Source organism: Oryctolagus cuniculus, chromosome 7, assembly GCF_051225735.1.
Source record: "Oryctolagus cuniculus isolate XC-2025 breed Fujian yellow rabbit chromosome 7, ASM5122573v1, whole genome shotgun sequence".
NCBI lineage: Eukaryota > Metazoa > Chordata > Mammalia > Lagomorpha > Leporidae > Oryctolagus > Oryctolagus cuniculus.
In genome coordinates this window covers 30,560,109-30,586,470 of record NC_142873.1, presented here as the reverse complement: position 1 = coordinate 30,586,470, position 26,362 = coordinate 30,560,109, and the positions used below count along the sequence as shown (strand labels likewise).

The window sequence follows — 26,362 nt, the reverse complement described above, 5'->3', positions numbered from 1 at the left end:
TAGGAGGAACCATCTGGCTCAGTGATTTTTTTTTCTGGATTCCAGTTTATCCCATGAGAAAATGCATGGGAAGTGGGGAATCTTTAAGACATCTTTAGATTTTATTCTCACAAACAGAAATAAATTGTTTGAAGAGCGATAAAATGGCTCCTATTATCCTAAGCAGCTTGCCCTGGTAACTGACCTGTTCTTGCTCCATGGATGGATGCATCACTCCCAACTCCCATCACACTGACCTTTTCCTCATTTCCCAGGGCTCCTAGCCAAGAATTGCAGTCTAGGAAGCAGCCTATCTAATGAATTCTCATTCTATCATTGTGTTAATTAAGAGAAGATTTTGGATGATTAGTGCTCAAACGTTTGCACACCTAGGTCTTACCCTAAATACCTTAGCTATCATCTGAGAAATCCAGTCTTGGTTAATGGACAGACATACTTGTGGCTCTAGTTCTATCATTCTCCTTTCCAAAGCTGTGGCCTGTCCTCTCCTTTCTCTTCCTCCTCTTCTTTCTTTTTTTTTTTTTAAGAGATTATCCGTTTATTTGAAAGTCAGAGTCACACAGAGAGAGGAGAGGCAGAGAGGGAGAGAGGTCTTCCATCCGCTGGTTCACTCCCCATTGGCCACAATGGCCGGAGCTGTACCTATTGGAAGCCAGGAGCCAGGTCTCCCATGTGGGTTCAGAGCCCAAGGACTTGGGCCATTTTCCACTGCTTTCTCAGGCCACAGCAGAGAGCTGGATCAGAAGTGGAGCAGCTGGGACTCGACCTGGCGCCCATACAGGATGCCGGCACTGCAGGCAGCAGCCTTTCCCACTACGCCACAGCGCTGGACCCTCTCCTTTCTTCTTTCCTAACTTCTCCAAGGTAAATCTTACACTTCACTTTCCCTAAGAATCCTTCCTGATATCCTCCATGCCTCAGATTTTTTGTTGTAGCTCATATGAACAAGTGTTTAATAATCTATTCCTTCACATGTGTCCAAATATTCTCTTACTATTTCTTGCTTCTAGAAGTCTGCTGGATATCCATGTGGAGATATGGAAGGGACAGGTGGATGTCCTGAGCTCAGGGAGGAGATCTGGGCTGCGAGTATACATTCCAAAGAGAAAGAGTGGGTGATGAGATGGATTATATTGGTGTTGTGGCACAGCAGGCTAAGCCACCACTTGCAACGCCAGCATCACATATGAACACTGGTATCCTGTATGAGTGCTGGTTTGAATCTCCACTGCTCCACTTCCAATCCGGCTCCCTCTGGGAAAGCAGAGGAAGATGGCTAGTGTACCTGGGTCCTTGCCACACACATTTGGAGACCCAGATGGAGTTCCAAGCTCCTGGATTTGGCCTGACCCAGCACTGGCTATTGTGACCATTTGGGAAGTGAGCCAGCAGATGGAAGATTCTTCTCTCTCTCCCCGCCCTCTGTCACTCTACTTTTCAACTAAATGAAGTAGATCTTTAAAAAAGAAGTAGATGAGATACTATTACCACTCACTCCTTGCAGTGCTGCCCTTTTTGGGCTTCTGGGGTGCCATGCTACCTGATGGGCTCCTCTGCATCTTCTTCCCAGTTTTTCAGGCAGACTCCTCTTCCCCATCAGCCCCTATCAAGTTGGTACTCCAGGGAGTCTTCTTTCCTCTATTGGTCTTGCTCTACTCACTCTCCCTTAGGATCGCTTCTATTTTCATGCCTGTAATTCACCATCACATGATACTCCAACCATTCGTTTACCTGCCTGGCTTCCACTCAATTGTGAGCTTTTTAAGGACCAGGACCATACCTATATCCCCAGTACTAGCACAACCCCTAACTATGGTAGCTTTTAAATAAATGCTTGATGAGTGAATATAAATCATTATTCATTCATTTCTTTGTCCCATGAAAACAATTAAACCCGACTGTGCCTGGTTACAATGAGCAACATAAAAGAGGGTCTTCTAATGGGGTTTGATACAAATTCTGCTCAGGTTCTCAGACCAGCTCAAAAAAACCCTTTTACTCAAAATAGGACAATAATTACATTATTTCAACTATATCACATGTTATGCATAACATTGGTAACATGAGGAAATGTATTTAAAGTATTAAACAACCAACTTAGATGCTTTTGCTACAGGAATTTTTACAAACTAGCAGTCTATCATTGTGGGAGCTGTTCTTGTTCTTTTATTTGACTTAACTACATCACCTTTGGGTGATTTGGGACCTTTATCACTAATTTACATAAAATAACAGATCAGGGGTCAGTTCTAGAAGATGTCATGACAAAGTGCAGAAGGCCACCATGACAATTATAGAAAGACACACAATATAAAAAGCACACAATTCAATGCTGAATCACCCAAAAGAAGCTTGATCAGAACCAATGAGGAGGGGAGAATTCTGGGAAGAACTGTAGGGGAGGAGAGTGTCTGGTATAAGTAGATCCTTCTGCTCTCCAAACTGATCCCCAGAAAGATGATAGACATGCTCAATGTGTATGTTGGAGAGATGTCTAACAAAAGGTTAGTGAAAAGTGTGAGTGGAGCTGAGAACACGTCCTTGGTCATATAGGATTGGCTGTTTTATAGTTTTTAAGGACTTATCATACAATGCAACTCCTAGAAAAGCCATTTAATGTATGTAGCTTCCTAGTAAAATTAATTGTACTGACTCAGAAAATTGAGCCAATGTGGAAATCTGCCTTCTTTCCAGGGAACCCCCCTTATTTTTTTGTGAAAGAGGGAGAATCCCTGAGATCGGTTGTTCCCCCTGGGTTTATGTATTATCTAGGAAGATTGGTTCCTTTTTATGAGTGTTTCTCTTTTTCTGTCTTTCTCTTTCTTTCTCTCTCTCTCTCTTTTCTTCTCTCTTTCTTCTTCTGAGGGCTCCTGGGTACCCTCAGATATACAGGATATATATAAAGTTCATGAAACAGTGGAATTATAACTTTACTTTGTTGCAATTTTTTTGGAATCCAAGCATTGTTTTCTTCATAATACACATTTCCTGTGACCCTTTCAGAGATTCTTCATATTGACTCCTCTTGCAAATATTAGTGTAGTGTAAGTGTACTTAAGTATGTGCACATCAGTAAATGAGTGTGTGTGTGTATGTGTGTGTATGCATGCACAGAGGGCAGGTAGTAGAATTTTTTGCCCCCTTTAACTCCAAGCAAGAGGAACAGGAAAAATCTGCTCCTAATCTTGAAAGGTTGAGTATTCACTTTTATGCCAGCCCAAAGTGATCTAAGGCAGTTTCCATCAGGATTAGCTCCATTCAATTGCATGGGAAGGTTACACTTTTTCTGTTTTCTGAGTCAATAGACATGGCTTTTATGCCAGTCCTATAAATTTCATTGTATGGCAGCTTCCCAAGTTCACACATATTACCTGTCAGATGCAGGGAGGAGGACCAAGTCCCATCTCATCCTGATTCCCAGGTGCTGCATGTAGCTGGGAGAATAAAGGCAACTGAGAGAGGCAGGAGGTAAAAGGACCAGTTACATGAGAGTTAATTGGAAGAGAAACATAAATAGAGTGAATGGGTATGCAGTAAGATAGAGCTAATCATCATATCCAAATATTCAAAGGGCTGTGTTGAAGAACAAAAATAGAGTTACTTTGCATTGCTCCAAAGAACAAAACTGTGAAAGTTGCAACAGACAGATGTTGGCACAGTATGAGAAATCATCCTAATGGTAGAGTTACTGATAATCCTGAGGGCTTCATCAGGCAGCAAATTCTTGCCACCAGGTGTGTTGTAGCAGAGACAGGACAAGAGCCTATTGTGGAATTCTTGATGATGGGAGGAAGGCCTCAAAGATTCTAAGCTTTCTTTCTTTTTGTCTTGCTTTCCTTCTGGTATACTGGGAACAATTGCCTTCTACTTTGTAGGAACTGGAGAGAACTTTGTGTTTCAAGCTCTGGAGGTCAAAATTGCTTCACAACCTCCACGTGCTACAACTTGGGGGTGTTCGTGTGGTTCTTACTGAGTTCAGTGGTGACAGGTATGGTTTCTGTGTCAGGGTGGACCCTCAGCAGCTTTCCTCCGAGCACCCTGTACTCTCTAGTTACCTCCTAAGGCGGCTTGCGGTTCCTTGTGCCTTCCTTTCTTGGATGCCCCTTTCTTGTTTTCCCAGCACACTGCTCTATCAGAGAAGGCAAGCAGGCGAATGTGTTAAACAAGTGTTGGGCAAGTGAGAGTCAATGAAGCAGAGCCAGCTTAGAGACAAACATCCTTTCCAGTCAAGAAAACCCATCTTTCTAGACTGACTAGGCTTTAATAGGAAACTGAGGGGACTTTCAGTAGTGTCCTTCATCCTCTGTGTGCGTGGTGGGGTGACAACTGTGCCCTTGCCCCACAGCACATTGTGTCCTACCTGAACAGGGCAGTCTGTGGCTGCCACTTGCACACCAAGGCTCTGGTCTTACCACTTTCTGACATTGCTTGTTCCCTGGAGTTCAGGTTACTGTGCTTGCTGCCCTGTGCAAGTTTCTCTGTGTTTAGTAATGACAATCCCAGTTCTTTCGGGTAGTCCTGACCTTTTCCCATAACATGGCAGAATCTTATCTCCTGTTTGGGACATTCAAATAGTAAAGGTCAAAATAGGGCACTGAACCCAGGAGACATGATCCTTGTTCCCACGTCATATGAGTGGTTTCCAGCTGGCCAGACTACCCTGTTCTGTATACACCTGGTCCTTAGCTGAGGCCAAAGACTTCAGCCAGAGAATGAACAAATTTAGCCAGTCATCATCTCTAGCTAATCATGGTGCTTTGGGCTCCAATTCTGTCTTGAAAATATGTAGGAAGCCCTGAGTCCCTGACATAGTCCTTAAGAAAGAGATGGTCCAAGTGTCTCTTCTGGTTACAGCCAGTGTCAATGTAAGTGTCCCTCCCCCCCTTACCAAGTCTCTTCCTCTTTCTCACACTCATTCATATACATGAACAAACACACATATCAAGCAGGTTGCACCATCACTCACTTCCCCTCAGCTTTTTTTCCCCTTGCTTAATCTTCTTTTATTTCTAGCAAATGAGAATGCAACAGCATTTACATTTTAAAGCTTTTTGTTTATATACTTGTAAAGCAGAGAGAGAAAGAAAGAAGTATATATATGTATGTAAATATTATATATAGTATATATATAGTATATATATGTGTATATATACGCACACAGACAGGAGAGAGAAAGAGAGAATGAGAGAGAAAGAGATAGAGAAGAGGAGCCAAGGGAAGAGAAGCAAAAAGAAGAGAAGAGAAGAGAAAAAAAGAGAAGAGAAGAGAAGAGGACTTCCAGCCAGGACTGGGTCAGGCTGAAGTCAGGAGCACATAACTCCATAAGGGTCTCCTGTATGGGTGGCAGGGATTCAAGACTTGAGCTCCCACCTACTGCTTCCTAGGGTGCACATTAGCAGGAAGCTGGACTGGAAGCAGAATGGCTGGAACTCAAACCAGACACTTCTATATGAGATGTAGGCATTCCACATAACTGGTGCTGCACAATACCTGCTCCACATTTGTGTTTTTAATGCAAAAGAAATTAATGAGAAAGGTCACCAGCATAGCATAGCCTGACTTTAAAGAACTATGACTGATGTACCCCTCTGTGAACTGCTGGTTTGATAGTTGGAGACATGGAGAGCCAGAAACTGTGGTAAGGGACTGAAGAGTAGCTTGGATAAAATGCAGAAGACAGTGGGAAATGAAAAGTATTTGTCAGTGAAGATCAGAAATGACTCCCTGGAAATGAGGCTGTCGGTGAAGAGTGATGGTTGTAGAAAGGGATGGTCACCTCAGTAGTTTTGTTTAAGACCAGGAAGAGATTCAAAACCCAAGAATTACTACTAATCTCCTACTTCCTATCTCTAGAAAAGTTCTTATAAAATTATTTTCCTTCTGCTTATTGTCTTCAGTTTTTCTTAGTTTTTTATTTATTTTTTAAAGATTTATTTATTAATTTGAAAGTCAGAATTACACAGAGAGAGGAGAGGCAGAGAGAGAGAGAGAGGTCTTCCATCTGCTGGTTCACTCTCCAATTGGCCATAATGGCCGGAGCTGCACCCATCCGAAGCCAGGAGCCATGAGCTTCCTCCGGGTCTCCCATTTGGGTGCAGGGGCCCAAGGACTTGGGCCGTCCTCTGCTGCTTTCTCAGGCCACAGCAGAGAGTTAGATCGGAAGTGGAGTGGCCTGGTCTCCAACTGGCACTCCTTTGGGATGCCAGTGCTTCAGGCCAGGGAGTTAACCTGCTGTGCAACAGTGCCAGCCCTTTTCCTAGATTTTAGTCTACCACTAAACAAACTCAAACAAGTTTCCAAAAATTTTAATCATCGAAATAATAATAACATTATTAATAACATTTATTGATCATTTAAAATGTGACAGTTGAGGTACTATATACATATATTATCTCATTGGAATCTCGCAGAGTACATAAAGAATGGATGGATACAATTCGAATCCTCAAATTATAGATGAAAAGAGAAGTTTGGAAAGGTTGAGACTTTCCAAGGTCCAAGGTCACACTCACACCGAAAGCATTAGACATTTGGTTTTTCTTTTCTTTCTTTCTTTTTTTTTTTTTTTAAGATTTATTTAGTTATTTGAAAAGCAGGATTAAAGAGGTGGGGGAATCTGAGAGAGAGAGATCTTCCATCCGCTAGTTCATTCCCCAAATGGCTGTAATGGCTGGAGCTGGGCCAATCTGAAGCCAGGAGCCAGGAGCTTCTTCCAGGTCTCCCACCTGGGTGCAGGGACTCAAGCACTTGGACCATCTTCCACTGCTTTCTCAGGCCATAATAGAGAGATAGATCAGAAGAGGAGCAGCCAGGAAATGAACTGGTGTCCATATGGGATGCCTGTGCTGCAGGTGGAGGATTAACCTGTGCCACCGTGCTGGCCCCCTATAATCAATTCTTATAAACTGTATTCGCCCTACTGTGCTAAAGAACACTGCAATTGTATACTGCTATATACATATAGCTATATGTCCATGTATCTATATAGATAAACAGAACAGCCTCTATGAGTGGCCTCACATATACTGATTCTTTTAAAACTTATTTATTTATTTATTCGGGGGGAGGTTCCATCTGCTGCTTCAGTCCCCAAATACCTGCCATAACTAGGGCTGGGCCAGGCCAAAGCTGGGAGCTGCCAACTCAATCCAGGTCTTCCTATGGATAGCAGGGACTCAACTGCTTGAGTCATCCCCACTGCCTCCCAGGGTCTATGTTAGCAGGCACCTGGAGTCAAGAGCCAGACCTAAGAATTGAACTCAGGTGCTTTAGTGTGGCAGGTCTTGGCTGCTAGGCCAAATGCCCAGTTCATGATATTTGATAAAGATACCAAAGCATGGGGAAGGGATAATCTTTATATCAAATAATGTTAAAGCAGCTGATACCCACATGTGAAAAAATGGCCTCGAATATTACCGCATACTATAGATAAAAATTAACTGGATATAGACTATCATAGACCTAAATGCAAGAGCTAAAACTGTAGAGGCTGGTGTTGTGGTGTAATGGGTGAAGGCATTGTCTGTGATGCTGACATCCCAAATAGGTACCGGTTCCAGTTCCAGATGCTCCGCTTCTGATCCAGCTCCTACAAGTGGCCTGGGAAAAGCAGTGGAGGATCACCCAGGTGCTTGGGTCCCTGCCACCCATGTAGGAGACCTGGAAGAAACTCATGGCTCCTGGTTTCAACCTGGCCCAGCAATGGCCATTGTGGCCATCTGGAGGGTGAACCAGCAGATGGAAGAACTCTGTGTCTCTTTTTTTCTCTCTCTCTGTAACTCTTTCAGATAAATAAATCTTTAAAAAAAGAGGGCGAGGGAGGCTAAAACTGTAAAGCTTTTAGAAAAGCTGGAAGAAAATCTTGGTGATGCTGGGTTAAACCAAGGAAGCTGGAGCCCACTGGATATGAGGCACCAGATACGACAGAAAAGCGGGCAAGGCTGGTCGAGAGTATTTTATAAAGGGGTGCATGATGTTTGATTATGTCTTGATTTGTGTTATAAAAAGGGAATTTTGACTATTGTCCAGAGAATGGTTTTTAGGGAGGTCAAAATATAAAGAGGGAGTTAGGTTAGGAGGTGATTGTTATTGCTTGGTGGCCAGAATGAGAGATGGGTGCCTTCTTTCCATGAGGTACCAGAACGGCTGGAGGATATGCATAGAGAGCAGATGGGAGCAGATGAACTGATGGGCTTTGTGTCACAGGTGGTGAGGTCAGACAGAACTCAGGGAAACTGCTGAAATTTAGCTTAAGACACTGCTGCATAGGTGAGGCTTGATCACTGAGACAGGCAATAATATTTGCTTTTAAGTCTATGAACTGCAGTAGGTTTTAAGCTAGGCACTCTGTTTTGGTTTTACCACAATCTTTTTGAGGAAGTAAAGTTACAATTCTTGTGGCATAGCAATAAATCTGCTGCCTATGCAGCCAACATCCCCTATGGTCACCAGTTCGTGCCCCAGATGCTCCACTTCCACTCCAGCTCCTTGCTAATGGCCTGGGAAAGCTGCAGATGATGGCTCAAGGGATTGGGCCTCTGCTCCCATGCAGGAGACCTCGATGAAGCTCCTGATTTCTGGCTTTGTCCTAGGCCCAGTCCTGGCTGTTGCAGCCATCTGGTGAGGGAAGCAGTGGATGGAAGATCTCTCTGTTTCTGTCTCTTCCTCTCTCTCTCTGTAAGTCTGCCTTTCAAATAAATAAATAAATTTTTTTAAAAAAGATACAATTCTCATTTTACAAATGAGAACACTAAGGCTCTGAGAAAGTGACTTGGGTCTATCCCCCAGCCAGTAAACAGGAAAGCCAAATGGGGAAACAGTTCTCTTGATACAGTAGATCTGTGACTTACCTCCTTACCAACTGTCTCCCCTGAAACCAGAAGTTCCACATACCAGTACCATCTCTGTTGCTAAATACGACAGTCACACTTTTTGATTCTTTTCTGCTTAAGCTCTATTTCAGTTTAATTCAAAATACTGACAACTTTGACACTCAAACAGTTTAACAGCTATTCCAGACATCTATTTCTGCTAAGAGAATCACTGTTGCTATTTTTGGAAGCCTGATGACGCAGAGAATAGGTAATGTGATAAGCAACCTTTGCCTTCGTGAATCTCTGACTCAAATCGTAACCAGATTACCAAGCATTCAAATCTGTGCTGTCTAATCATATCTGCGAATGTGGCAGCACATAGTTACACAGTTACGCTCCTCTTTGATGTTTTAATAGTATTTACATTGAATAGTGAAAACCACTTACCTGAAAAAGACATAGTATTAGATATTTTGCAGACATTATCTCCACTACTTTTTGCAGTCATGCTGAAGGACTTAGTAGGTTAATATTCACATCTAGAAATGCCTTGTTTGAATTCAAGTCTGCAAGGCCAAAGGCCAACTTCTTTCCACCATGATACTGTTTACTGGAGGGAAGAGTTAGACCAGCACGTGCTCCTTTCTTGTTTTACTTTTAGTGTTACCACCTTGGCCAGTACTAAGCAGTGGGAAACAGGCACAATTCTCCGTATCTGAATACTTCAATAAAGGACTTATAATCTGTGGAAGCACCACAAAATATAGAGCTTAGTCTTATTCATAGACCTTGCCTACAGGAATAATCTTTGATCTTCCACAGACATGACCTCATTTATTATTTTATTGTTCATGATCTCTACACTCCTCCTAAATACCATTTAAAAAAAAACTGTGGGGGCGGGCATTGTGGCCTAGAGGGTAGAGCTGCTGTCTGCAGTGCCAGCATCCCATATAGGCATTGGTTCATGTCCCAGCTGCTCTACTTCCTATCTTACTCCCTGCTATTGCTTTGGGAAAAGAAGCAGAAGATGGCCCAGGTTTTTGGGCCCCTGCTTATCCATGTGGGAGACCTAAAAGAAGCTCCTGGATCCTGCCTTTGGCTTGGCCCAGTCTGGCTGTTGTAGCCATCTGGGGAGTGATCCAGTGGATGGAGGGTCTCTCTCTCTCTCTCTTTCTCTCTCTCTCCCTGTCTGTCTCTCCCTCTCTCTTTCTCTAACTGTGACTTTCAATTAAATAAATAAATATTTGAACAAATATACTGTTATATTTTCTAAAAGTGATTTAAATTGAATTAAAATGAAAATTTATCCCTGTTCTAATTAGATATTTTTGTAAATTCTGTGGAAATATGGAAAAGCAATGATATGTTGACTTCATCTCTATAGTCTAGAACATTGGTATTGGACAGCTCTTGGAAGGAGTTAGGATGTACTTAGTGTACCATGGAAGTTTAGTTAAGAGGAGTGACATTTAACCTTCATTTAACTAGAAAGATCTGTGTCTTGATATTTGCACTGTGAAATTGTTTGGAATGTGGAGAACAACTTAAATGTACATCATTACTATACATAAACCTTCTTCATGGATTTTTCTCACTTTCATCATCAAAAAAATGGCTATCAGTTGGTTTTGCTGGTCAGTGACTAAGCATAAACCCCTCAATCTGGCTGAAAATAGGACGTCAGACTTTGGTTAGTGGAGCTAGATGGCACTGTAGTGTAATAATGTGGGTTGCCCAATCAGAAACAGTTTGACTGTGATGGAAGAGGTTTTTAGAATATGAAATTCAATTTTGTGTTGCTTATGTTTTCTCTAAGTGAAATATAGTACAACATCAAACAGAGTGCATTCTCTGCTCTCTTGCTTTCTTTCTGATAAACCTATGGGTGTGTGAGTGTGCCTGTGCAGATTCATGGGCGTGCGTGTGCGTGCACACAAACACACACACACACTTACTGAGATTTTGTTTCTTTGAGCTGATAACTGGGAGTTGCTATCCCTGGGCTATCTGAAAGCCTTCAGATAAAAGGTGACATATACAGCCTGTATCTTATGTATTTCCCTCTAGTGACAGAGGTGCTAAAGTTTTTATAGCTCATACATGAGCTAAGGCTAGAACCTACTATGTGACCAGTTTGTAATCTGACAGGAAGGACAATGGTATCTTAGAGCTGGAAGGAGATTTTGGAAGTTTTTCAGTTCACCTTCTCAATTAAGGATGTTTGAAGTTCATCACTCGAACTTGGCGAAACATTTTATTCCCAGATATTTGAGTCTCTTTAAAAGTTAAGGAAATCTAGGAAAAATGTTTCTAGTGTGGGAAGGTTGGCGATGGTGGGCATGAATGCATTTGCATATGACAATACAGGACAGGATGACATGTCACACTGTGTTTTGTAATGAGAGTTGAGCCACTCTACAGCTTAAGCTGCAGAATTTAAAGCAGTAAGAATTTTTGCTTCCCACAACCCCTCCTTCTTTATCCTTCTCTTTCCAGCTGCCAGAGATGTCATAAATACCTCACCTGCTCTTGATGTAAAACAATAGCTATCACAAAACATCTTCAGAAGAGAGTTCATAGAATTCTTTATTATGAAAAAGCTATCTGTGGATTTCAAAACAAGTTTTGCACCCAAATAAACTTGTGATAACTTGTTCTAACATGTCATTTCGAGACACTAAGAAGGATAAGACATCAATTTACACTCTCAGTTCTTTAGAGATATACAAAATGGCAGGTATCCTCATTTACAAAAGTGTGAGGACCATGATGGAGCTTATGCAGAGCAACGGAATTTGTGTTTCTATTTTAACCTATAATTGCATTTCCATGAATTTTGCTGGCCTTCTTATACAGAGGACAGGATAGAGATAGGTCGTCTTATGGAAGAGATGAGTGTGCGCATGCTAGCAAATCTCTAGGAAGTCTCCCTCCCCCTGCTTTTCCTCTTTGACCTTTCTCAGGGTCATAGCCATCATTCTCAGTGACAAGATCTATTTCTGAGTGGGGACCAGTTTTGTTCCATGGTAGGTCACACAAAATGCATGTCTTTGGTCACACAGTATGTCTGGGTGTCCTGAAAACAATTTAAGAGGAAGTGAGAAAATAAAAGGTGCTGGCTATCAGATTTTGGGGATGGTACCTTAAAAAATTAAGTGTGAATCTAGGTAACTTCTGATAGGAGGAGAAGTGATGGTTGCAAGGTGTAGATGGGGCCTGACTCTAGGAGTCAGTATCTGCCTGGGGTATCTTGGGAATCTTGAGATACTGGAATTAGTTTGAAGACAGAATATGTGGAGGAGGATTATATTTTTGAGGGAGTTGATGAGTTAGAATGACAAACTTTATTTCATTTGGTTTCAGTGTCTCTTGGTAATTTGTTCTGGCACCTGAGATTCTATGCTTTTCATAAAGAAAAATTTAATTTTGTAATACTTTGAAAGTCCATTCTATGTAGCGGCAGTTTTGGTTGCCTACATAACATCCTTTTTTTCTCCCACTGTTAATCCTAACAGACATGGTTTTGTTAGTGTATGCAACTCCCTCTGGAGAGCCATGAGTCTGAGAAAGCCTGCTCCCATGGCCAGTCCAGGGATAGAAGCTGAGGGAGTTGATATTGATGCTCTAGATTAATCAGTGTGGTTCTATTCTCTCAGGACTCTTTGCTTTAGGCATAGGTAAATTGCAATTCTGGCCAATGAAACATAAAGAAAAGTCTGCAGGTGCCTCTGAGAAAAGTTAATTTGCTTAGAAAAGATACAGACAAGAGATGGTTCCTTCCTTCAGATGTTTCCATGTCTGGATGATGTCACATCTGGAACTATTGTAAAATATTGCAACCATGGGAAGAGATTACCTGAGAGCAGCATAACTCAACAAAAAGTGGCAGAACACACACACACACACACAGGAGAGAGAGAGAGAGAGAGAGAGCACAAGAGAGAGAATTCAGATTCTTAATGCTATTTTTGAGCAGTTAAGTCAACTGCCTCTACAGGTTGTCTTACCTTGAGTTCTTGCACTGTGTCATAGTGAAAACACCCTTTTACTCAGCTGTATTGAGGCATAATTGACAAATAAAATTATATAAACATTTAAATTACACAACTTGATATTTTGATCTAAGTACACATTGTACAATGATCATCAGAATCAAGCTAATTAACATTTCCATCATCCACAAAGTTATAATTTTCTTTTGGTTAGAATACGTAAGATCAACCCTTTTAGCAAATATCAATTATACAGTACAGTATTGCCAACTATCTTAAACTTGTAAAAGTAAATTCACATACGTTAAAATCATCTGTTTTGCAGAGAGTTCTATGAGTTTTGACAAATGCATTAGAATTGTTTATGTGTTATGAATTGTTAATTTACTGATTAATTCACTTATTTTATTCAGAAAATATTGTGAATTAACTGTATCAATTAAATGGTGTGTGGAATATAAACAAGTAATGAAATGCATAGTCCTTTGCCAAACGGACATGCTCATTTATTTAATAAGGAATACACAAATGAAGGATAATTCTCTAATAGGATAACTTTGAAAACTGAATGACAGAATCGTTAGTTTCATTCATTCATTCCTTCAATAGATGTTTGATGCAAGCACATTACATATCTGGCTCTTCAGATACATAGGTAGACAAAACCCAATTTCTACTTTGGATATAGTCAACCTTTTGAGGTTCTGGTTTACAGGATCCTTGAGGGAGTAACTAACCCATGCCTGGCACATCTTTTTATCCTCAGAGCAACTAGCATATTTTCTTGCCTATAGTAAATGCTCAAAGTAAGAATTTGTTGAATAAGTTAAATATTAATTGAATGAAGGAGATAAATGTGTAAGGATTACAGCAGACAAATCCTGGAGCCTGCTAAATATGGCCCCTTAGGGCACTGGTCAAAGAGATCTTGTGTCCATATGCTATAAGAGGGAAAATTCAGGGATCCATGAATTTTTTTACACACAAGGATATGTGGGATAACTAGTCATCACAGCTGTACACTTTTGGCTTCTACCTACATCTTCCAGTAACAGAGTTACAAGAATCATGAGTCAGAGTGCTTAAAGGGTTGCTTTCCTCCTGTAAACCAATTTGATCTGCTTACATACCATATGTGTGATCCATCACCAGTTGGTCATACAGACACCTCCTTGAGACAATTCCTGGAGTATTTTTGACCTGCTTTTATGCTTTCCCCTCTATACTTACCTCTGGATTTTCCTTGAGGTATCCTCAACCTCAACCCTACATTTTTCTCATCTAGCCTTTACATCTATATCATTTTCTTTCATGTCCTTTACAGATTGAAGGAAAAAATGAACTTGATACTTAGGTCATTGGACCTTCAAGGAAAAAGTTTCAGGACTGTAGGAGAATCTGAAGTATAATTGAGAAAGACTGAGTTGTGAGTAGAGTTGGAAACAAAGGAAATTAATGATGAACTTGAGAATTGGGTGAAAGAAGGAGGATATCGGAAAGTTACTTGAATAATTTTTTAAAATATTTATTTATTTATTTGAACGGCAGAGATACAGAAAGAGAAGGAGACAGAGAGATATCTTGCATCTCTGGTTCACTCCCCAAATGGCTACAATGATTGGGGCTGGGTCAGGCTGAAGCCAAGAGCCAAGAGCTTCATCCGGGTCTCCTACATGGGTGCAGGGACCCAAGTATTTGGGGCCATCTTCAACTTCTTTTTTTTAATTTAATTTAATTTTTAATTTTTTTATCTTTTTAAAAATTTTTTATATCTTTTTTTGTCAGGCAGAGTTAGATAGTGAGTGAGAGAGAGACATAGAGAAAGGTCTTCTTTTTCCATTGGTCAAGGACCTGGGCCATCCTTCACTGCACTCCTGGGCCACAGCAGAGCTGGACTAGAAGAAGAGCAACCAGGACAGAATCTGGCACCCCAATTGGGACTAGAACCCTGGGGTGCTGGCGCCGCAGGTGGAGGATTAGCCTAGTGAGCCGCGGCACCGGCCTTTTTTTTTTTTTTTTTCAAGCAGAGTTAGACAGTGAGAGAGAGAGAGAGAGAGAGACAGAGAGAAAGGTCTTCCTTCCGTTGGTTCACCTCCCAAATGGCCGCTATGGCCGGCACGCTGTGCCGATCCGAAGCCAGGAGCCAGGTGCTTCTCCTGGTCTCCCATGTGGGTGCAGGGCCCAAGCACTTGGGCCATCCTCCACTGCCTTTCCGGGCCACAGCAGAGAGCTGGATTGGAAGAGGAGCAACTGGGACAGAATTCAGTGCCCCAACCGGGACTAGAACCCGAGGTGCCGGCGCCACAGGTGGAGGATTAGCCAAGTGAGCCGTGGCGGCCTCAACTTCTTTCCCGTGTGCATCAGCAGGGAGCTGTATTGGAGGTGCAGCAGCTGGGATTTGAACCAGTGCCCATATGGGATGCTGACACTGCAAGCAGAGGCTTAACTTATGTCACAGTTTTGGCTTCTAGCTTGATTGATTTAGCAAGGAAGTTTGACCGAAAGTTTACTGGTATAGGAAACACTTAGATGTATCTTTAGGGTGAGGTGAAGGCTCTTGAGAAGGGAGATTCATTTACCAACTGAAGGAATCAGGTTGGCAGGAGGGATTTGTCTTGAAGTAAAGGGGATTATTTTACCTTTGATTCAGATGGGAATGAAGAATGAGGTGGGGTTTAGGAACAAACTTTGAAATGACCATCAGTACCATCACCTGCGCTATACAAGGTCACATGACCTGCCTGTACTTCTCTGAGGGTATGTGTGAATAGCCACTGAGTCTTGACATCCTACAGTGTGACTAAGGCTCAAAAATGAAGGCAGAAGGCTATAAGTACCCAATATTCTAAGTTCGAGGATCTGCAAGATCCATTACTTACTGGACTTGTTAAAGAGGATCTAGTCCAGGTTCTAAAAAACCCTGTTGCTTCCTTTGTTTACAAAATGGTCTAGAAGAATAAATGTGGGGAAGGGTCCCTTTGGGATGCAGAATGCAAGGAGAGAAGCTTTGTCCTGTCCTGCCTGGGGTTGGTATGTGTGTGGAGGGCTTCCTCCTCAGAAGCCAAGTAACTGAAGAAGGCTAAGAGTTGTAGAGATTGGGGATTTGGGCATGAAGGGAAATTATTGGCATTCTATTTTCAGCTAGTGTCTATCAGCCACCTGACTTTCTGACCTGTCTTATACTACTTGAGTAAGAAAAAGAGAGTTGGAACAAAATGGTATGTGGGGCGCTCTGCCCAGGAAGGATGCAAAGAAGCACAGTTGCATCTTGGTTCCCTATTCCCAGGAAGTGTGAAGACTCATCCTTCATATATGCATGCACTCTTGGTATTCACTGTAGCAAGAGAGATGGAAACAAAATATGGTGACAGAATTTGAGAATGGAAGTTGAAGTAGAGGTATGTGCCCATCAGAGAGTTGCGGCAGAAAGCTGATGGTCATACTGATAAGGAGGTCTAAGTCTCATATGGATCATTACTATTTAGAAAATTCTGACAGGAGAGAGACTTGTAAGTGGGGCGTGTTGCAATTATCACAGATCATGGTGAAGTTTGTAGACTGTGAGCTAATGCAGAGAACTCATGTGCCGCAGCACCTGTTAGGCATGATGCCTAAGCAAACCACAGACAGCTCTGGTTGAAGGAAGGAGATGATCTTTGAATTCAGTTTGACATAAAATGTTATAAATAAAAAAGATTAAATTTTAAATGCTAAACAGAGCTAGTTCTATTAACTACAATATTCAGGAAAGTAAATAAATTAAGCCACAATATGATTAGAGATGCCATTACTCAGATGGACAGGACCAAACAAAGCACTGTTGGTTACCATCATTGGAAGGAACAAAATTACATGTTTATATTTCTAGTGAATTTTATTTCCCAGCCACCAGTTACAGAAAAATCACATCTGTATTTGAGGTTACCATATACTTTAATGTGAACTTCATTATTTCAAGGGCCACATTTCTATTAATATTTTCTCTGTATCCCTTACAAAGCTCAGATCAGTGTTGAATACCTATTGATTCCAATTATTTTACCAAGTCATTTCTCCCAGAGGTTGATAGAATAAATGTGGAAAAAGAAAGACTGACATACCTGTTGAATCAGTGCATACCATAAGAATGCACACAAGGATCTCATGGGAATGCATATCCTACATTATATTATATTCTAAATTATATTTTGTCCTTGGAATCTCATTGCAGACCTCTATGTGGCTCTGACCCACAGAGTTTGGCCCATTTTCCATTATTGTTTAAAGTCTTTTCTGGAAACAAGCTCCAATTTTGGCAATCTAGATTCATTCATTCTTTCACCTAACAAATTTTTTTCAGTGTTTCCTATGTATCAGGTAGAGTTTCAGGTTATCAAGAGTGAGCAGGGTTCACTCGGTTAATCCTCTGCCTGTGGCACCGGCATCCCATATGGGCACCAATCCTGGCTCCTCCTCTTCCAGTCCAGCTCTCTGCTGTGGCCTGGGAAGGCAGTGGAGGATGGCCCAGGTGGTTGGGCCCCTGCACCCACATCGGAGACTGGGAGGAAGCACCTGGCTCCTGGCTTCAGATCGGCGCAGTGCCAGCCATGGCTGCCATTTGGGGAGTGAGCCAACGGAGGGAAGACCTTTCTCCCTGTCTCTCTCACTGTCTATAACTCTACCTGTCAAATACATTAAAAAAAAGAGTTAGCAAACCACTTCTGGTATTATGATTTGGGGGGGGGGGTGTACAGTGAATTAATGGAGGAATATCACTAACTATAGATAGCAAGTGAAGCAAGTATTATGGAGGAAACAAGACTGACCCCATGAGAACATGTGCTAGTGGAGGACAACATAGAATAGGTTGAGAGCTGGTGATGAGTAGCAATTAAGTGGTAAATGGAAGTCTGATCAGGATTTGGGAGGGGAGTACTATTTCTGACACAGAGTACTCAGCACACAAATGTTCTTCAGGGTGAAAGAACATGGAATCTTTGAGGAGCTTATTACCTAGCTCAATGAATCAGAAATTAATTAATGCTTATGTGATTCTACTGAAATGGGGAAATAACCTCCCATTTTATTTACTCTCCCCATTTAATCATATACAAAATGGTAATGGGAAGAGGTTTTTTTTTTTTTTAAACCAACTTTCTCATTGAAGACTAGTGTTAAGGTTCTACAGATAAACAGAACCAATAGGACAAATAGGTAGGTAGGTAGAAAGAGAGGTAGATAGATAGATATATAAGAAATTGGGCCACATGATTCTGAAGGCAAAAAAAATGCCAATATATGATATCTGCAAGCTGTAAAAGCAGGAAAGCTGGTTATAGAATTCAGGCTGAGATACAAGGGCTGAAAATCAAGAGTTGATGGCATAAAATCTAATCTGAAGTTGAAGGACAGAGAACCAGGAAACCATTGGTACAAGTCTTGGAGTACAAAGACCCAAGAACCAGGAATTCTGATGTCTGAAGGCAGGAGAAGATGGATGACCTATCTCAAAGGAGGTGGTGTTGGGAGGGGTGAGAGTATGTGTGACAGAGAAAGAGAGAGTAGACTTATCCTTTATCCTTCTTTTGCCTTTTAGTCAATCCTGGTCCAGGTTGGATGGTTATCCACATTGGTAGTGTGGGTCTTCTCTACATGGTCCACTGATTGAAATGCCATTATCTTTCCAAAATATCTTCAGAAATGCAACTAGATGCTCTCTGGTCATCTCTTAGCCTAGTCAAATTGGCACAAAAAACTAACCATCATAAAACCTCTCACGGGTATCCCATGACATGGATCAAGGGTCAAAAAGATGCTAACTGGACCAGTTGGCTTCAACTGGACAAGAGATTCAAGGGGAAGGACCCAGAAGAATGAAAGAGGAACAGCCTCCTAGGTTGTGTTGTGTCCATTTGGGAACTAAAATGTATCTAACTCTGCCAGTATCTTTACGGTGAGTTTAAGGGAAATGTCTTGAGAAACATTCCACCAGAAACCAATACTAAAATCGTCTCTTAATCCAAATTCCTAGGAGATGTTAAAAACTAATGCACTAGGAAGGCACAGCCTACAGGGAGAGCTCTATAGGCACAGCTCTACAGACCCAGTTCCCCATTGAAGCAAAGCAAAATTTCCTTCATTAAAGACTCAAGAAGGGGGGGAGAGAATAGGATGAAAGGAAAATCAATAAAGCAGCTACCAGCATTTTCTCCCCATCAAAGTGCCCCAAACTGATGCACCACAATATGATGCCTCCTAGAGCCTGACTATAGAGTGTGCTGTCTCTGGAGAGCATAGCTAACTTCTATGCCAAAAAGAATGGAATTTACCCAATAGAAATACTGTAATTAAAAAGTAATAGTGGTTTTGTTGTAAAATAAAAGATCATATAAAGCTTAAAAGGGTCATTTATAAGAATAAAGTTAAAGCTTGTGGATTCATCATATAGGATCTGAGTTGCTCCCACATTGCAATCATGCTGTTCTCCAACTTTGCTCACTTGAGTTCTCTTGTCTTTCCATTGAATTTATCTCATAGAGGTATCCATAGAGCCAGGTGGACCTGGAAGCAACTCTCAGGCAGTTTTTGATCACGCTGTGCCTCAGTTTCTTTGAGGCATGAGAATTTGGTAGTGCACAGCATAGAGCTGCGGTGATGATTAGTTAGTTCATATCTGTAAAGAACTTAGTATCTGGTACACAACGTAAGCTCCATGATTATAGGCATTTTTGATCATTGGTGCCTCTTGGTACCTAGAACAGTGCCGGGCAAAAAGCAGGTGCTCCATAAGTATTTGAAAATGAATGAATGGCACATGATTCTCAGAGTGTTACCTATTTCTGTATTCCCTTAGTGGAGTCCAATTCTCTTGAGAGACATGTTTTCTCTTCTACTTGCAACTTCATAACATTTTGAAAGCAGATAAGGGCTCCCTACATCCCTGATTGAATTTTTCTTTCCTTCCTCTAAGTATAAAGAGAATGCTATCCTAAATCCCTTAGGTGTTTTCCTCATGTCCTTGGCATGGAATCTAATAACCTAAAGGTAGTTTACATGTACATCATGATTTGAGCCTTGTTCTTCTCTCAGTCTCCATTTAAGGCCCTTGATAGCAAGCTTCTTCTCCTCCCACTCTGTGCTCCAGTTTCGTTGGACTGCCGCTTCCTCCAATGTGCTGTAACTTCTTGCCTTCAAATTTCTGGGCCTTCAAACTTACTATTGCTTCACTCTCACTATTTGTTCATTCTCCCTCATCTGGCTCTCCTATGAGTTTCCCAGAGTTCAAATCAAGTGTTTCTTTCATTGTATAGTTCCATTTACTCTCTAAAGTATGTAAGGTACCTCATGTTATAATTTCCCATAACACTTCACATACTTCCTTTATATTCTTAACATAGAAATATTTGTCCTCTTTGTACTCCTACTTGATTTCAGAAGTCCTGAAGGCTAGCACTCTGTTTTGTCTATCATTGTATCCCTGCAGCCTAGCTAATGATGTAGCATTCAATAGGTTTTTTTTGTTTGTTTGTTTGACAGGCAGAGTGGACAGTGAGAGACAGAGAGACAGGGAGAAAGGTCTTCTTTTACCTTTGGTTCACCCTCCAATGGCCACTGCGGCTGGCGCATTGTGGCCGACGCACCGTGCTGATCCGAAGGCAGGAGCCAGGTGCTTCTCCTTGTCTCCCATGCGGGCGCAGGGCCCAAGCACTTGGGCCATCCTCCACTGCACTCCCAGGCCACAGCAGAGAGCTAGTCTGGAAGAGGGGCAACTGGGACAGAATCCAGAGCCTCGACCTGGAATAGAACCTGGTGTGCTGTTGCTGCAGGCAGAGGATTAGCCTAGTGAGCCATGGCGCCGGCCGCATTCAATAGGTTTTACAAATACATTTGTAAATTAATAGCAAATGAAGAGCTAAGACTTTGGAGAAAGGCATCTCTGAGTTCTGATTCTACCTTTATTACTTGACAATCCTATGATCTTGACCAGTGTTCTTACCTTTACTGAACCTTTATGGAATCTTAATTTTTACTAATGTAAAATAAGGTTAATGTTATTGATATCATAGGATTTTAAAAGATTACATTACATGTAGTAATACTTCAAAGAATAATTGGCCCATAATAAATGCTTAATAAAGTTAATGAAAATCATTATAATCATTATCATTAATAATCTGTCATGGACTGACCTTGAAAATAAGCTATTCATCTACCTATCTAGAACAAGTACTACTCAACAAATAATTAAGAACACTTGCTTTACTTATTGTATTCCTTGATTAATCCCTGATATGAGGTGAGCTAAAGATAGTATCTTATGCTTGCAAGATGACAAAAACTGAAAAAAAATGAAGAAAATTGTGCATAGAAACAATGTGAACATAAAAAAATGGTAGATGACGGCAGGAGACATGCATCAGGATTGTCAGGATTGTCAGGAAGGAAGCATTGGAAGGACCTGGAGCTCCTTCTTCTTCAGCCCCTCCTCTTCTTCAGCGACAGATGGTTCTAAAGTGCCCTTGCCACGTCCTTGTGCCAGGAGCTCTTCATCTGCTGCTAGTGCTTGCATCTCCAGGCGTGGTGTTCCCATGAAGAAACTGTTCAAGTGTCTCTGCCTTGATATTGCCTGTGGTCACACACCAAAACCCAACACACATTGCTGATCAGCTTTTGGAAGACAGAAAAGATGAGCAAACATTCTAAACTGGATTATAGAAGCCAAAATTTCATCAGGTTTTGGCTATTACTAGCAACTTAACATTTATTCAAACAACTACCTTTTATCATGTGATAGAATTTAAATAAATTTTACCTCTATGGGTGAGGGTGAGTATGTTGTTTAAAGGTTTCAACATTGAGTGTCCTTTGCTATAACTGTTTTTTTGGAGGTCGTTGGTTTTGTTTCTAGGACTTATAAGTTCGTTTTGTATGTGTGGAATTAAAGTGCTGTTGTCACATCCTATAATGACTTAACAACTTACACTGATATTGAGCATTTCTTTATTGGGCCTTCTTTTACTTTTAATAATCCATTGAATGGGCACCGGTTCAAGACCTGCCTGCTCCACTTCCAATCCAGCTCTCTGCTGTGGCCTGGGAAAGCAGTAGAAGATGGCTCAAGTTCTTGGGCCCCTGCAGCTGAGTGGCAGACCCGGAAGAAGCTCCTGACTCCTGGCTTTGGATCGGCACAGCTCCAGCAGTTGCGGCCAGTTGGGGAGTGAACCAGCGGATGGAAGACCTTTCTCTCTCTCTCTCTGCCTCTCCTTTCTCTGTGTAACTCTATTAAGTACCTTTCCACCACATTGTGGCTCTGTATTTTGATAGGAAAAATTCAAAAGTAATCAATGCAGCTTGATACCAATGAGTGACAATTTTACTGAAGGCCGGTATGTTCTTCATGGTTTATTACTAACTAATATAACATATATACATAGCCCACTCAGACTTCGGTTAGAAGTAGAAAAATAATTGGAAACTGATTTTTTAGTTCACAAAATACAAAAAATATTTTATCTTTAAAATGATTCATATCAACCTGTTCTTTTTTTTTTTTTTTTTTTGACAGGCAGAGTGGACAGTGAGAGAGAGAGAGAGACAGAGAGACAACCTGTTTTTTTTAAAAAGATTTATTTTACTTCTTTGACAACAGAGTGGCAGAGAAAGACAGGGAGGGAGGGAGGGAGGGAGGAAACAGAGAGAGAGAGAGAGAGAGAGAGAGAGAGAGAGAGAGAGAGAAATGTGAATCTTCCATTATCAGGTGCACTCCCCAAATGGCTGCAACAGCCAGGGCTGAGCCAGCAGAAACCAGGAGCCCAGAACTCCATTCAGGTTTCTCAAGTGGTTGGCAGGGGCCCAAATACTTGGACCATCTTCCACTGCCTTCCCAGGCATATTAGCAAGGAACTGGATTGAAAGTGGAGCAGCCCGGCCTCAGAATTGGTGCTCATATGGTATGCTGGCACTGCAAGTGGCAGTTTAACCTGCTCTACCACAAAATGCTAACCCGAACTAGGTTTTTTTTTTTTTTTTCTTTTTCTTCTTTTTAAACTCCATATAGCAACTTGATTCATGGTGGGGGAAGGGGGAGTGTGAATATAATTTTTTTTTTTTTTTGGACAGGCAGAGTTAGAGAGAGAGAGAGAAACAGAGAGAAAGATCTTCCTTCCGTTGGTTCACCCCCAAAATGGCCGCTACGGCTGGCGCGCTGTGCCGATCCAAACCCAGGAGCCAGGTGCTTCCTCCTGGTCTCCTATGCGGGTGCAGGGCCCAAGCACTTGGGACATCTTCCACTGCCTTCCTGGGCCACAGCAGAAAGCTGGATGGAAGAGGAGTAACCAGGACAGAATCCGGTGCCCCAACCGGGACTAGAACCCAGGGTGCTGGCACCGCAGGCAGAGGATTAGCCTAGTGAGCCACGATGCTGGCTAAGGTGAATATAATTTACACAGAAGAATTTCACTGATTTCCATGGGAGAAAATGTAGAAATTAAGCATAGTGGATACATAGTGCTTCACTCAAAATTAACTCTTCCTGTGCCATTTTTTCCCCAGCTCCTGGTAGTTGTAGGAGCCAAATACTTTTGATTGAATCTATCTCTGGGAACTTGTCTTCAACTGAGGAGAGCCACCTTGCCCAAGATAACAGTACCTCCTCCAGGTCAATCCACATGCAGGGACTGACATACTTGGGAGAATAAAAGGTGTGACCTCTAGTCTCAGTCTGGGCCAGCTCTGAAGTGTCATACATTTTCCAGGGCTTTTCAAAGTAAAACTTACCAAAGTGAAACTTGCCACTCTGAGTCCCTGGACAGGAACCCTGCTGACTTATCACCAATGATGGCAATGCTTTACAGTCTTTGAGGCCAATTCAGACTCTTGAAATTTGGCAGCTTATACTGTCTTTGAAGTAAAAAAATGCTATTTGAACATATAGCTCATTTGATGCCTCCTCATATGGCACACCTACGTGTTTTTAATTCTATTAAGTACATATACAGTTAGGAATTAATCAAGAGGAACAATGAAGCTCTTTTTGGAAGAAAGAGCACAGAGGAATAAAGAGAAAGTGTTCTCTTAACTGGAAATTAATTCCACCAATTAAATCAGCAGTCTCTGGCTGAACTAAAACACTCTTTTGAACAGATCTGGAACATCAGGTCTGAAGCAAAAACATCTAACTTTTCCTGCGGGGTGTGTGCTGTGATGCGCACTTTCTTACCTTGAATAATTAGGGACAGTTCAGGCCTGAATAGGGCCTGGATTTTGCTAGCCTTCCCTGTGGCTCCTGAGGGAGGTAAGAGGCAGTAAATGTTGAAACTTGAGGTTAGGCAGGAGCTCTCCCTATATCCTGGTTAAGGGGATAACATTGCTCATAAAAACATGACACAGGAGTTTGGTTTATTTCCTGTTAATTCCTTAGACTCCAGGTCCTCTCTTGAGTTCATTGATTGAACATTACCCCCACACTTGAACTATTTCCACGCCAGGCTCTGATCGTCACTCCAAATTCTTCCTCATCCCATTTGGAATCAAAGCTGCTAGAAGGATGCCTCTTTGGTGCCTCTTTACTCCAAAAATGAAGAATCAGTGGCCATGTTGCCCACCATAAACTATTGCAAAGTGAAGATCAACACAAATTCTAAATTCTTCCAATGAGCTGGGCATGGGTCCAGGTGTTTTTGCACATATTTTCCTCTTTTTGTCTTCCTGACAAATCCCTGGAGTGAGAATTATTATCTTCCCTCTATAGATTATTTACTCAAAACTAAGTAACTTATTCAAGGTCATTCAGCTAATAAATGGCTGAAGCAGGGTTTAGAACCTGGACCAACTCCAAAGCCTATGCTTCTTATAAATCTCCCTGATCCACTCTTGATAGTATCTAAAGTTTCTATCATTACATTTGTTATTTCTGTTAAAGACTTTTATTATTGGAATATATTACTAAAATACAAACATGAGACAGATCAATGAGACATTAAAACTCACAAAAATATTCTGTTCTGAAGAAAAAATGAGTCATATCTTGGATAGGACCCACACAACACAGAGCATTGATGCAAAGATAATGTGCTTTGACACCAGCTGAGATTTGACAGCACTTTTTTACTAACAGAGCCCTTTAACGTGTAGAATCATATTAATCCTTGCAACAAATCTATGGAATTGTCTTACTTTTATCCCAGTTTATAACTGATGAAAGGAGTGTAAGAGAGTTGTGTTTTTTTTTTCTTTGACAGGCAGAGTGGACAGTGAGAGAGAGAGAGAGAGAAAGGTCTTCCTTTGCCGTTGGTTCACCCTCCAATGGCCACCGCGGCCGGCACACCATGCTGATCAGAAGCCAGGAGCCAGGTGCTTCTCCTGGTCTCCCTTGGGGTGCAGGGCCCAAGCACTTGGGCCATCCTCCACTGCACTCCCTGGCCACAGCAGAGAGCTGGCCTGGAAGAGGGGTAACTGGGACAGAATCCGGCGCCCCGACCAGGACTAGAACCGGGTGTGCTGGCGCCGCAAGGCGGAGGATTAGCCTACTGAGCCGCGGCACCGGCCAAGAATTTTAATAATTTGTCTAAAGTCATCACCTACTAACTGGCTTATAGGGCTCAGTCCCTGTAATTCTGACTCTGGTTGTTACTGTTCTGAAACCTTTATCTGTTGATATATAGTGATCTTCAATGGTTCTTAGAACCAAAAAAATAATAAAATAAAATCAAGCCTTACTTCCACTTGTCCCAGTGACTGTCTGAGTTAGAAACACTTCTTAACTAAGTTAAGAGATGAAAATAAGAAGATTCCAAGATGACTGAAAAGGGAAGGGCATACTGCACTAGGCTAGGGGTGTATAGTAAAAAGAAATGTGTAGGAAGTACATTTTCAGGGCAAAGTTAGAAAGCCACAGAGGAAATTCTACAGAAGGAAGAAGAGTGCTGGGTTGGTGTGGAACCTGCAGAGTCACAGCATGAGCACAGACACAACATGTGATCCCAGCAGCTGAGACCCAAGGAAAGCATCAGCTTTGGAGAGCGAGGTGAGATCAAGCTGCAGCAGCCCATGCCATTGCTGATATAATGAGAGGGAGAACATGATGTGAGTCTGGCCTGAGCCCTAAGAGGGAGAGTGTTCCCACTGACCCAGTTAAAAAAAGGGGCATGCTTCTCTCATCCCATCCCCCCCAAAAAAACGCACCCGGCAACTGGGTGAGAGATGGTAGGCACCATTTCTAGGCATAAGCAGCAGCCATAGAAGCTCTTGTGTGGATAAGACACCATCTTGTCAGCAGTACCACAGGCAGCAGCTTGGGTGTGCACACCCAGCAGCTGGTGGAGAGAAGGGCAGCATTCAGTGGGTGGCTCCTGTGCATGTGTGTAATCCAGGGATTCTAGCAGAGGGAAAAATCCATGTACCCCACTGACTTTGGCTGGGAGGATTAATAGGGACTGGGTACCCATGGTAAGACTGTGAAGTATCCCTAGCCTCTCAATATCACAGACTCTGGGGATCAAACTGTCTAGGTGGAGCACCTGCAGGCAGCTGGCTCAGGGAATGTCTCTGCTTCTTTGTGGTCAGGACAGGCAAGTG

General features: G+C 42.0%; 1 long non-coding RNA gene across 6 annotated transcripts in view; it reads left to right on the top strand.

The window, feature by feature from the left end:
• The window catches only part of LOC149125389 (uncharacterized), a 116,172-nt gene that overhangs the window by 19,898 nt on the left and 69,912 nt on the right, over positions 1-26,362 (top strand). The window contains exons 3-4 of one of the 6 annotated variants that reach the window (XR_016210418.1): positions 721-864; positions 1,011-1,795. The exons of 4 other annotated variants lie outside the window; for them this stretch is intronic. This is a non-coding gene — a long non-coding RNA (uncharacterized LOC149125389). Of the gene's footprint in view, positions 1-720; positions 865-1,010; positions 1,796-25,026; positions 25,680-26,362 lie in introns of those variants that run through there. One more of the 6 variants, XR_016210417.1, reaches the window with a different exon arrangement.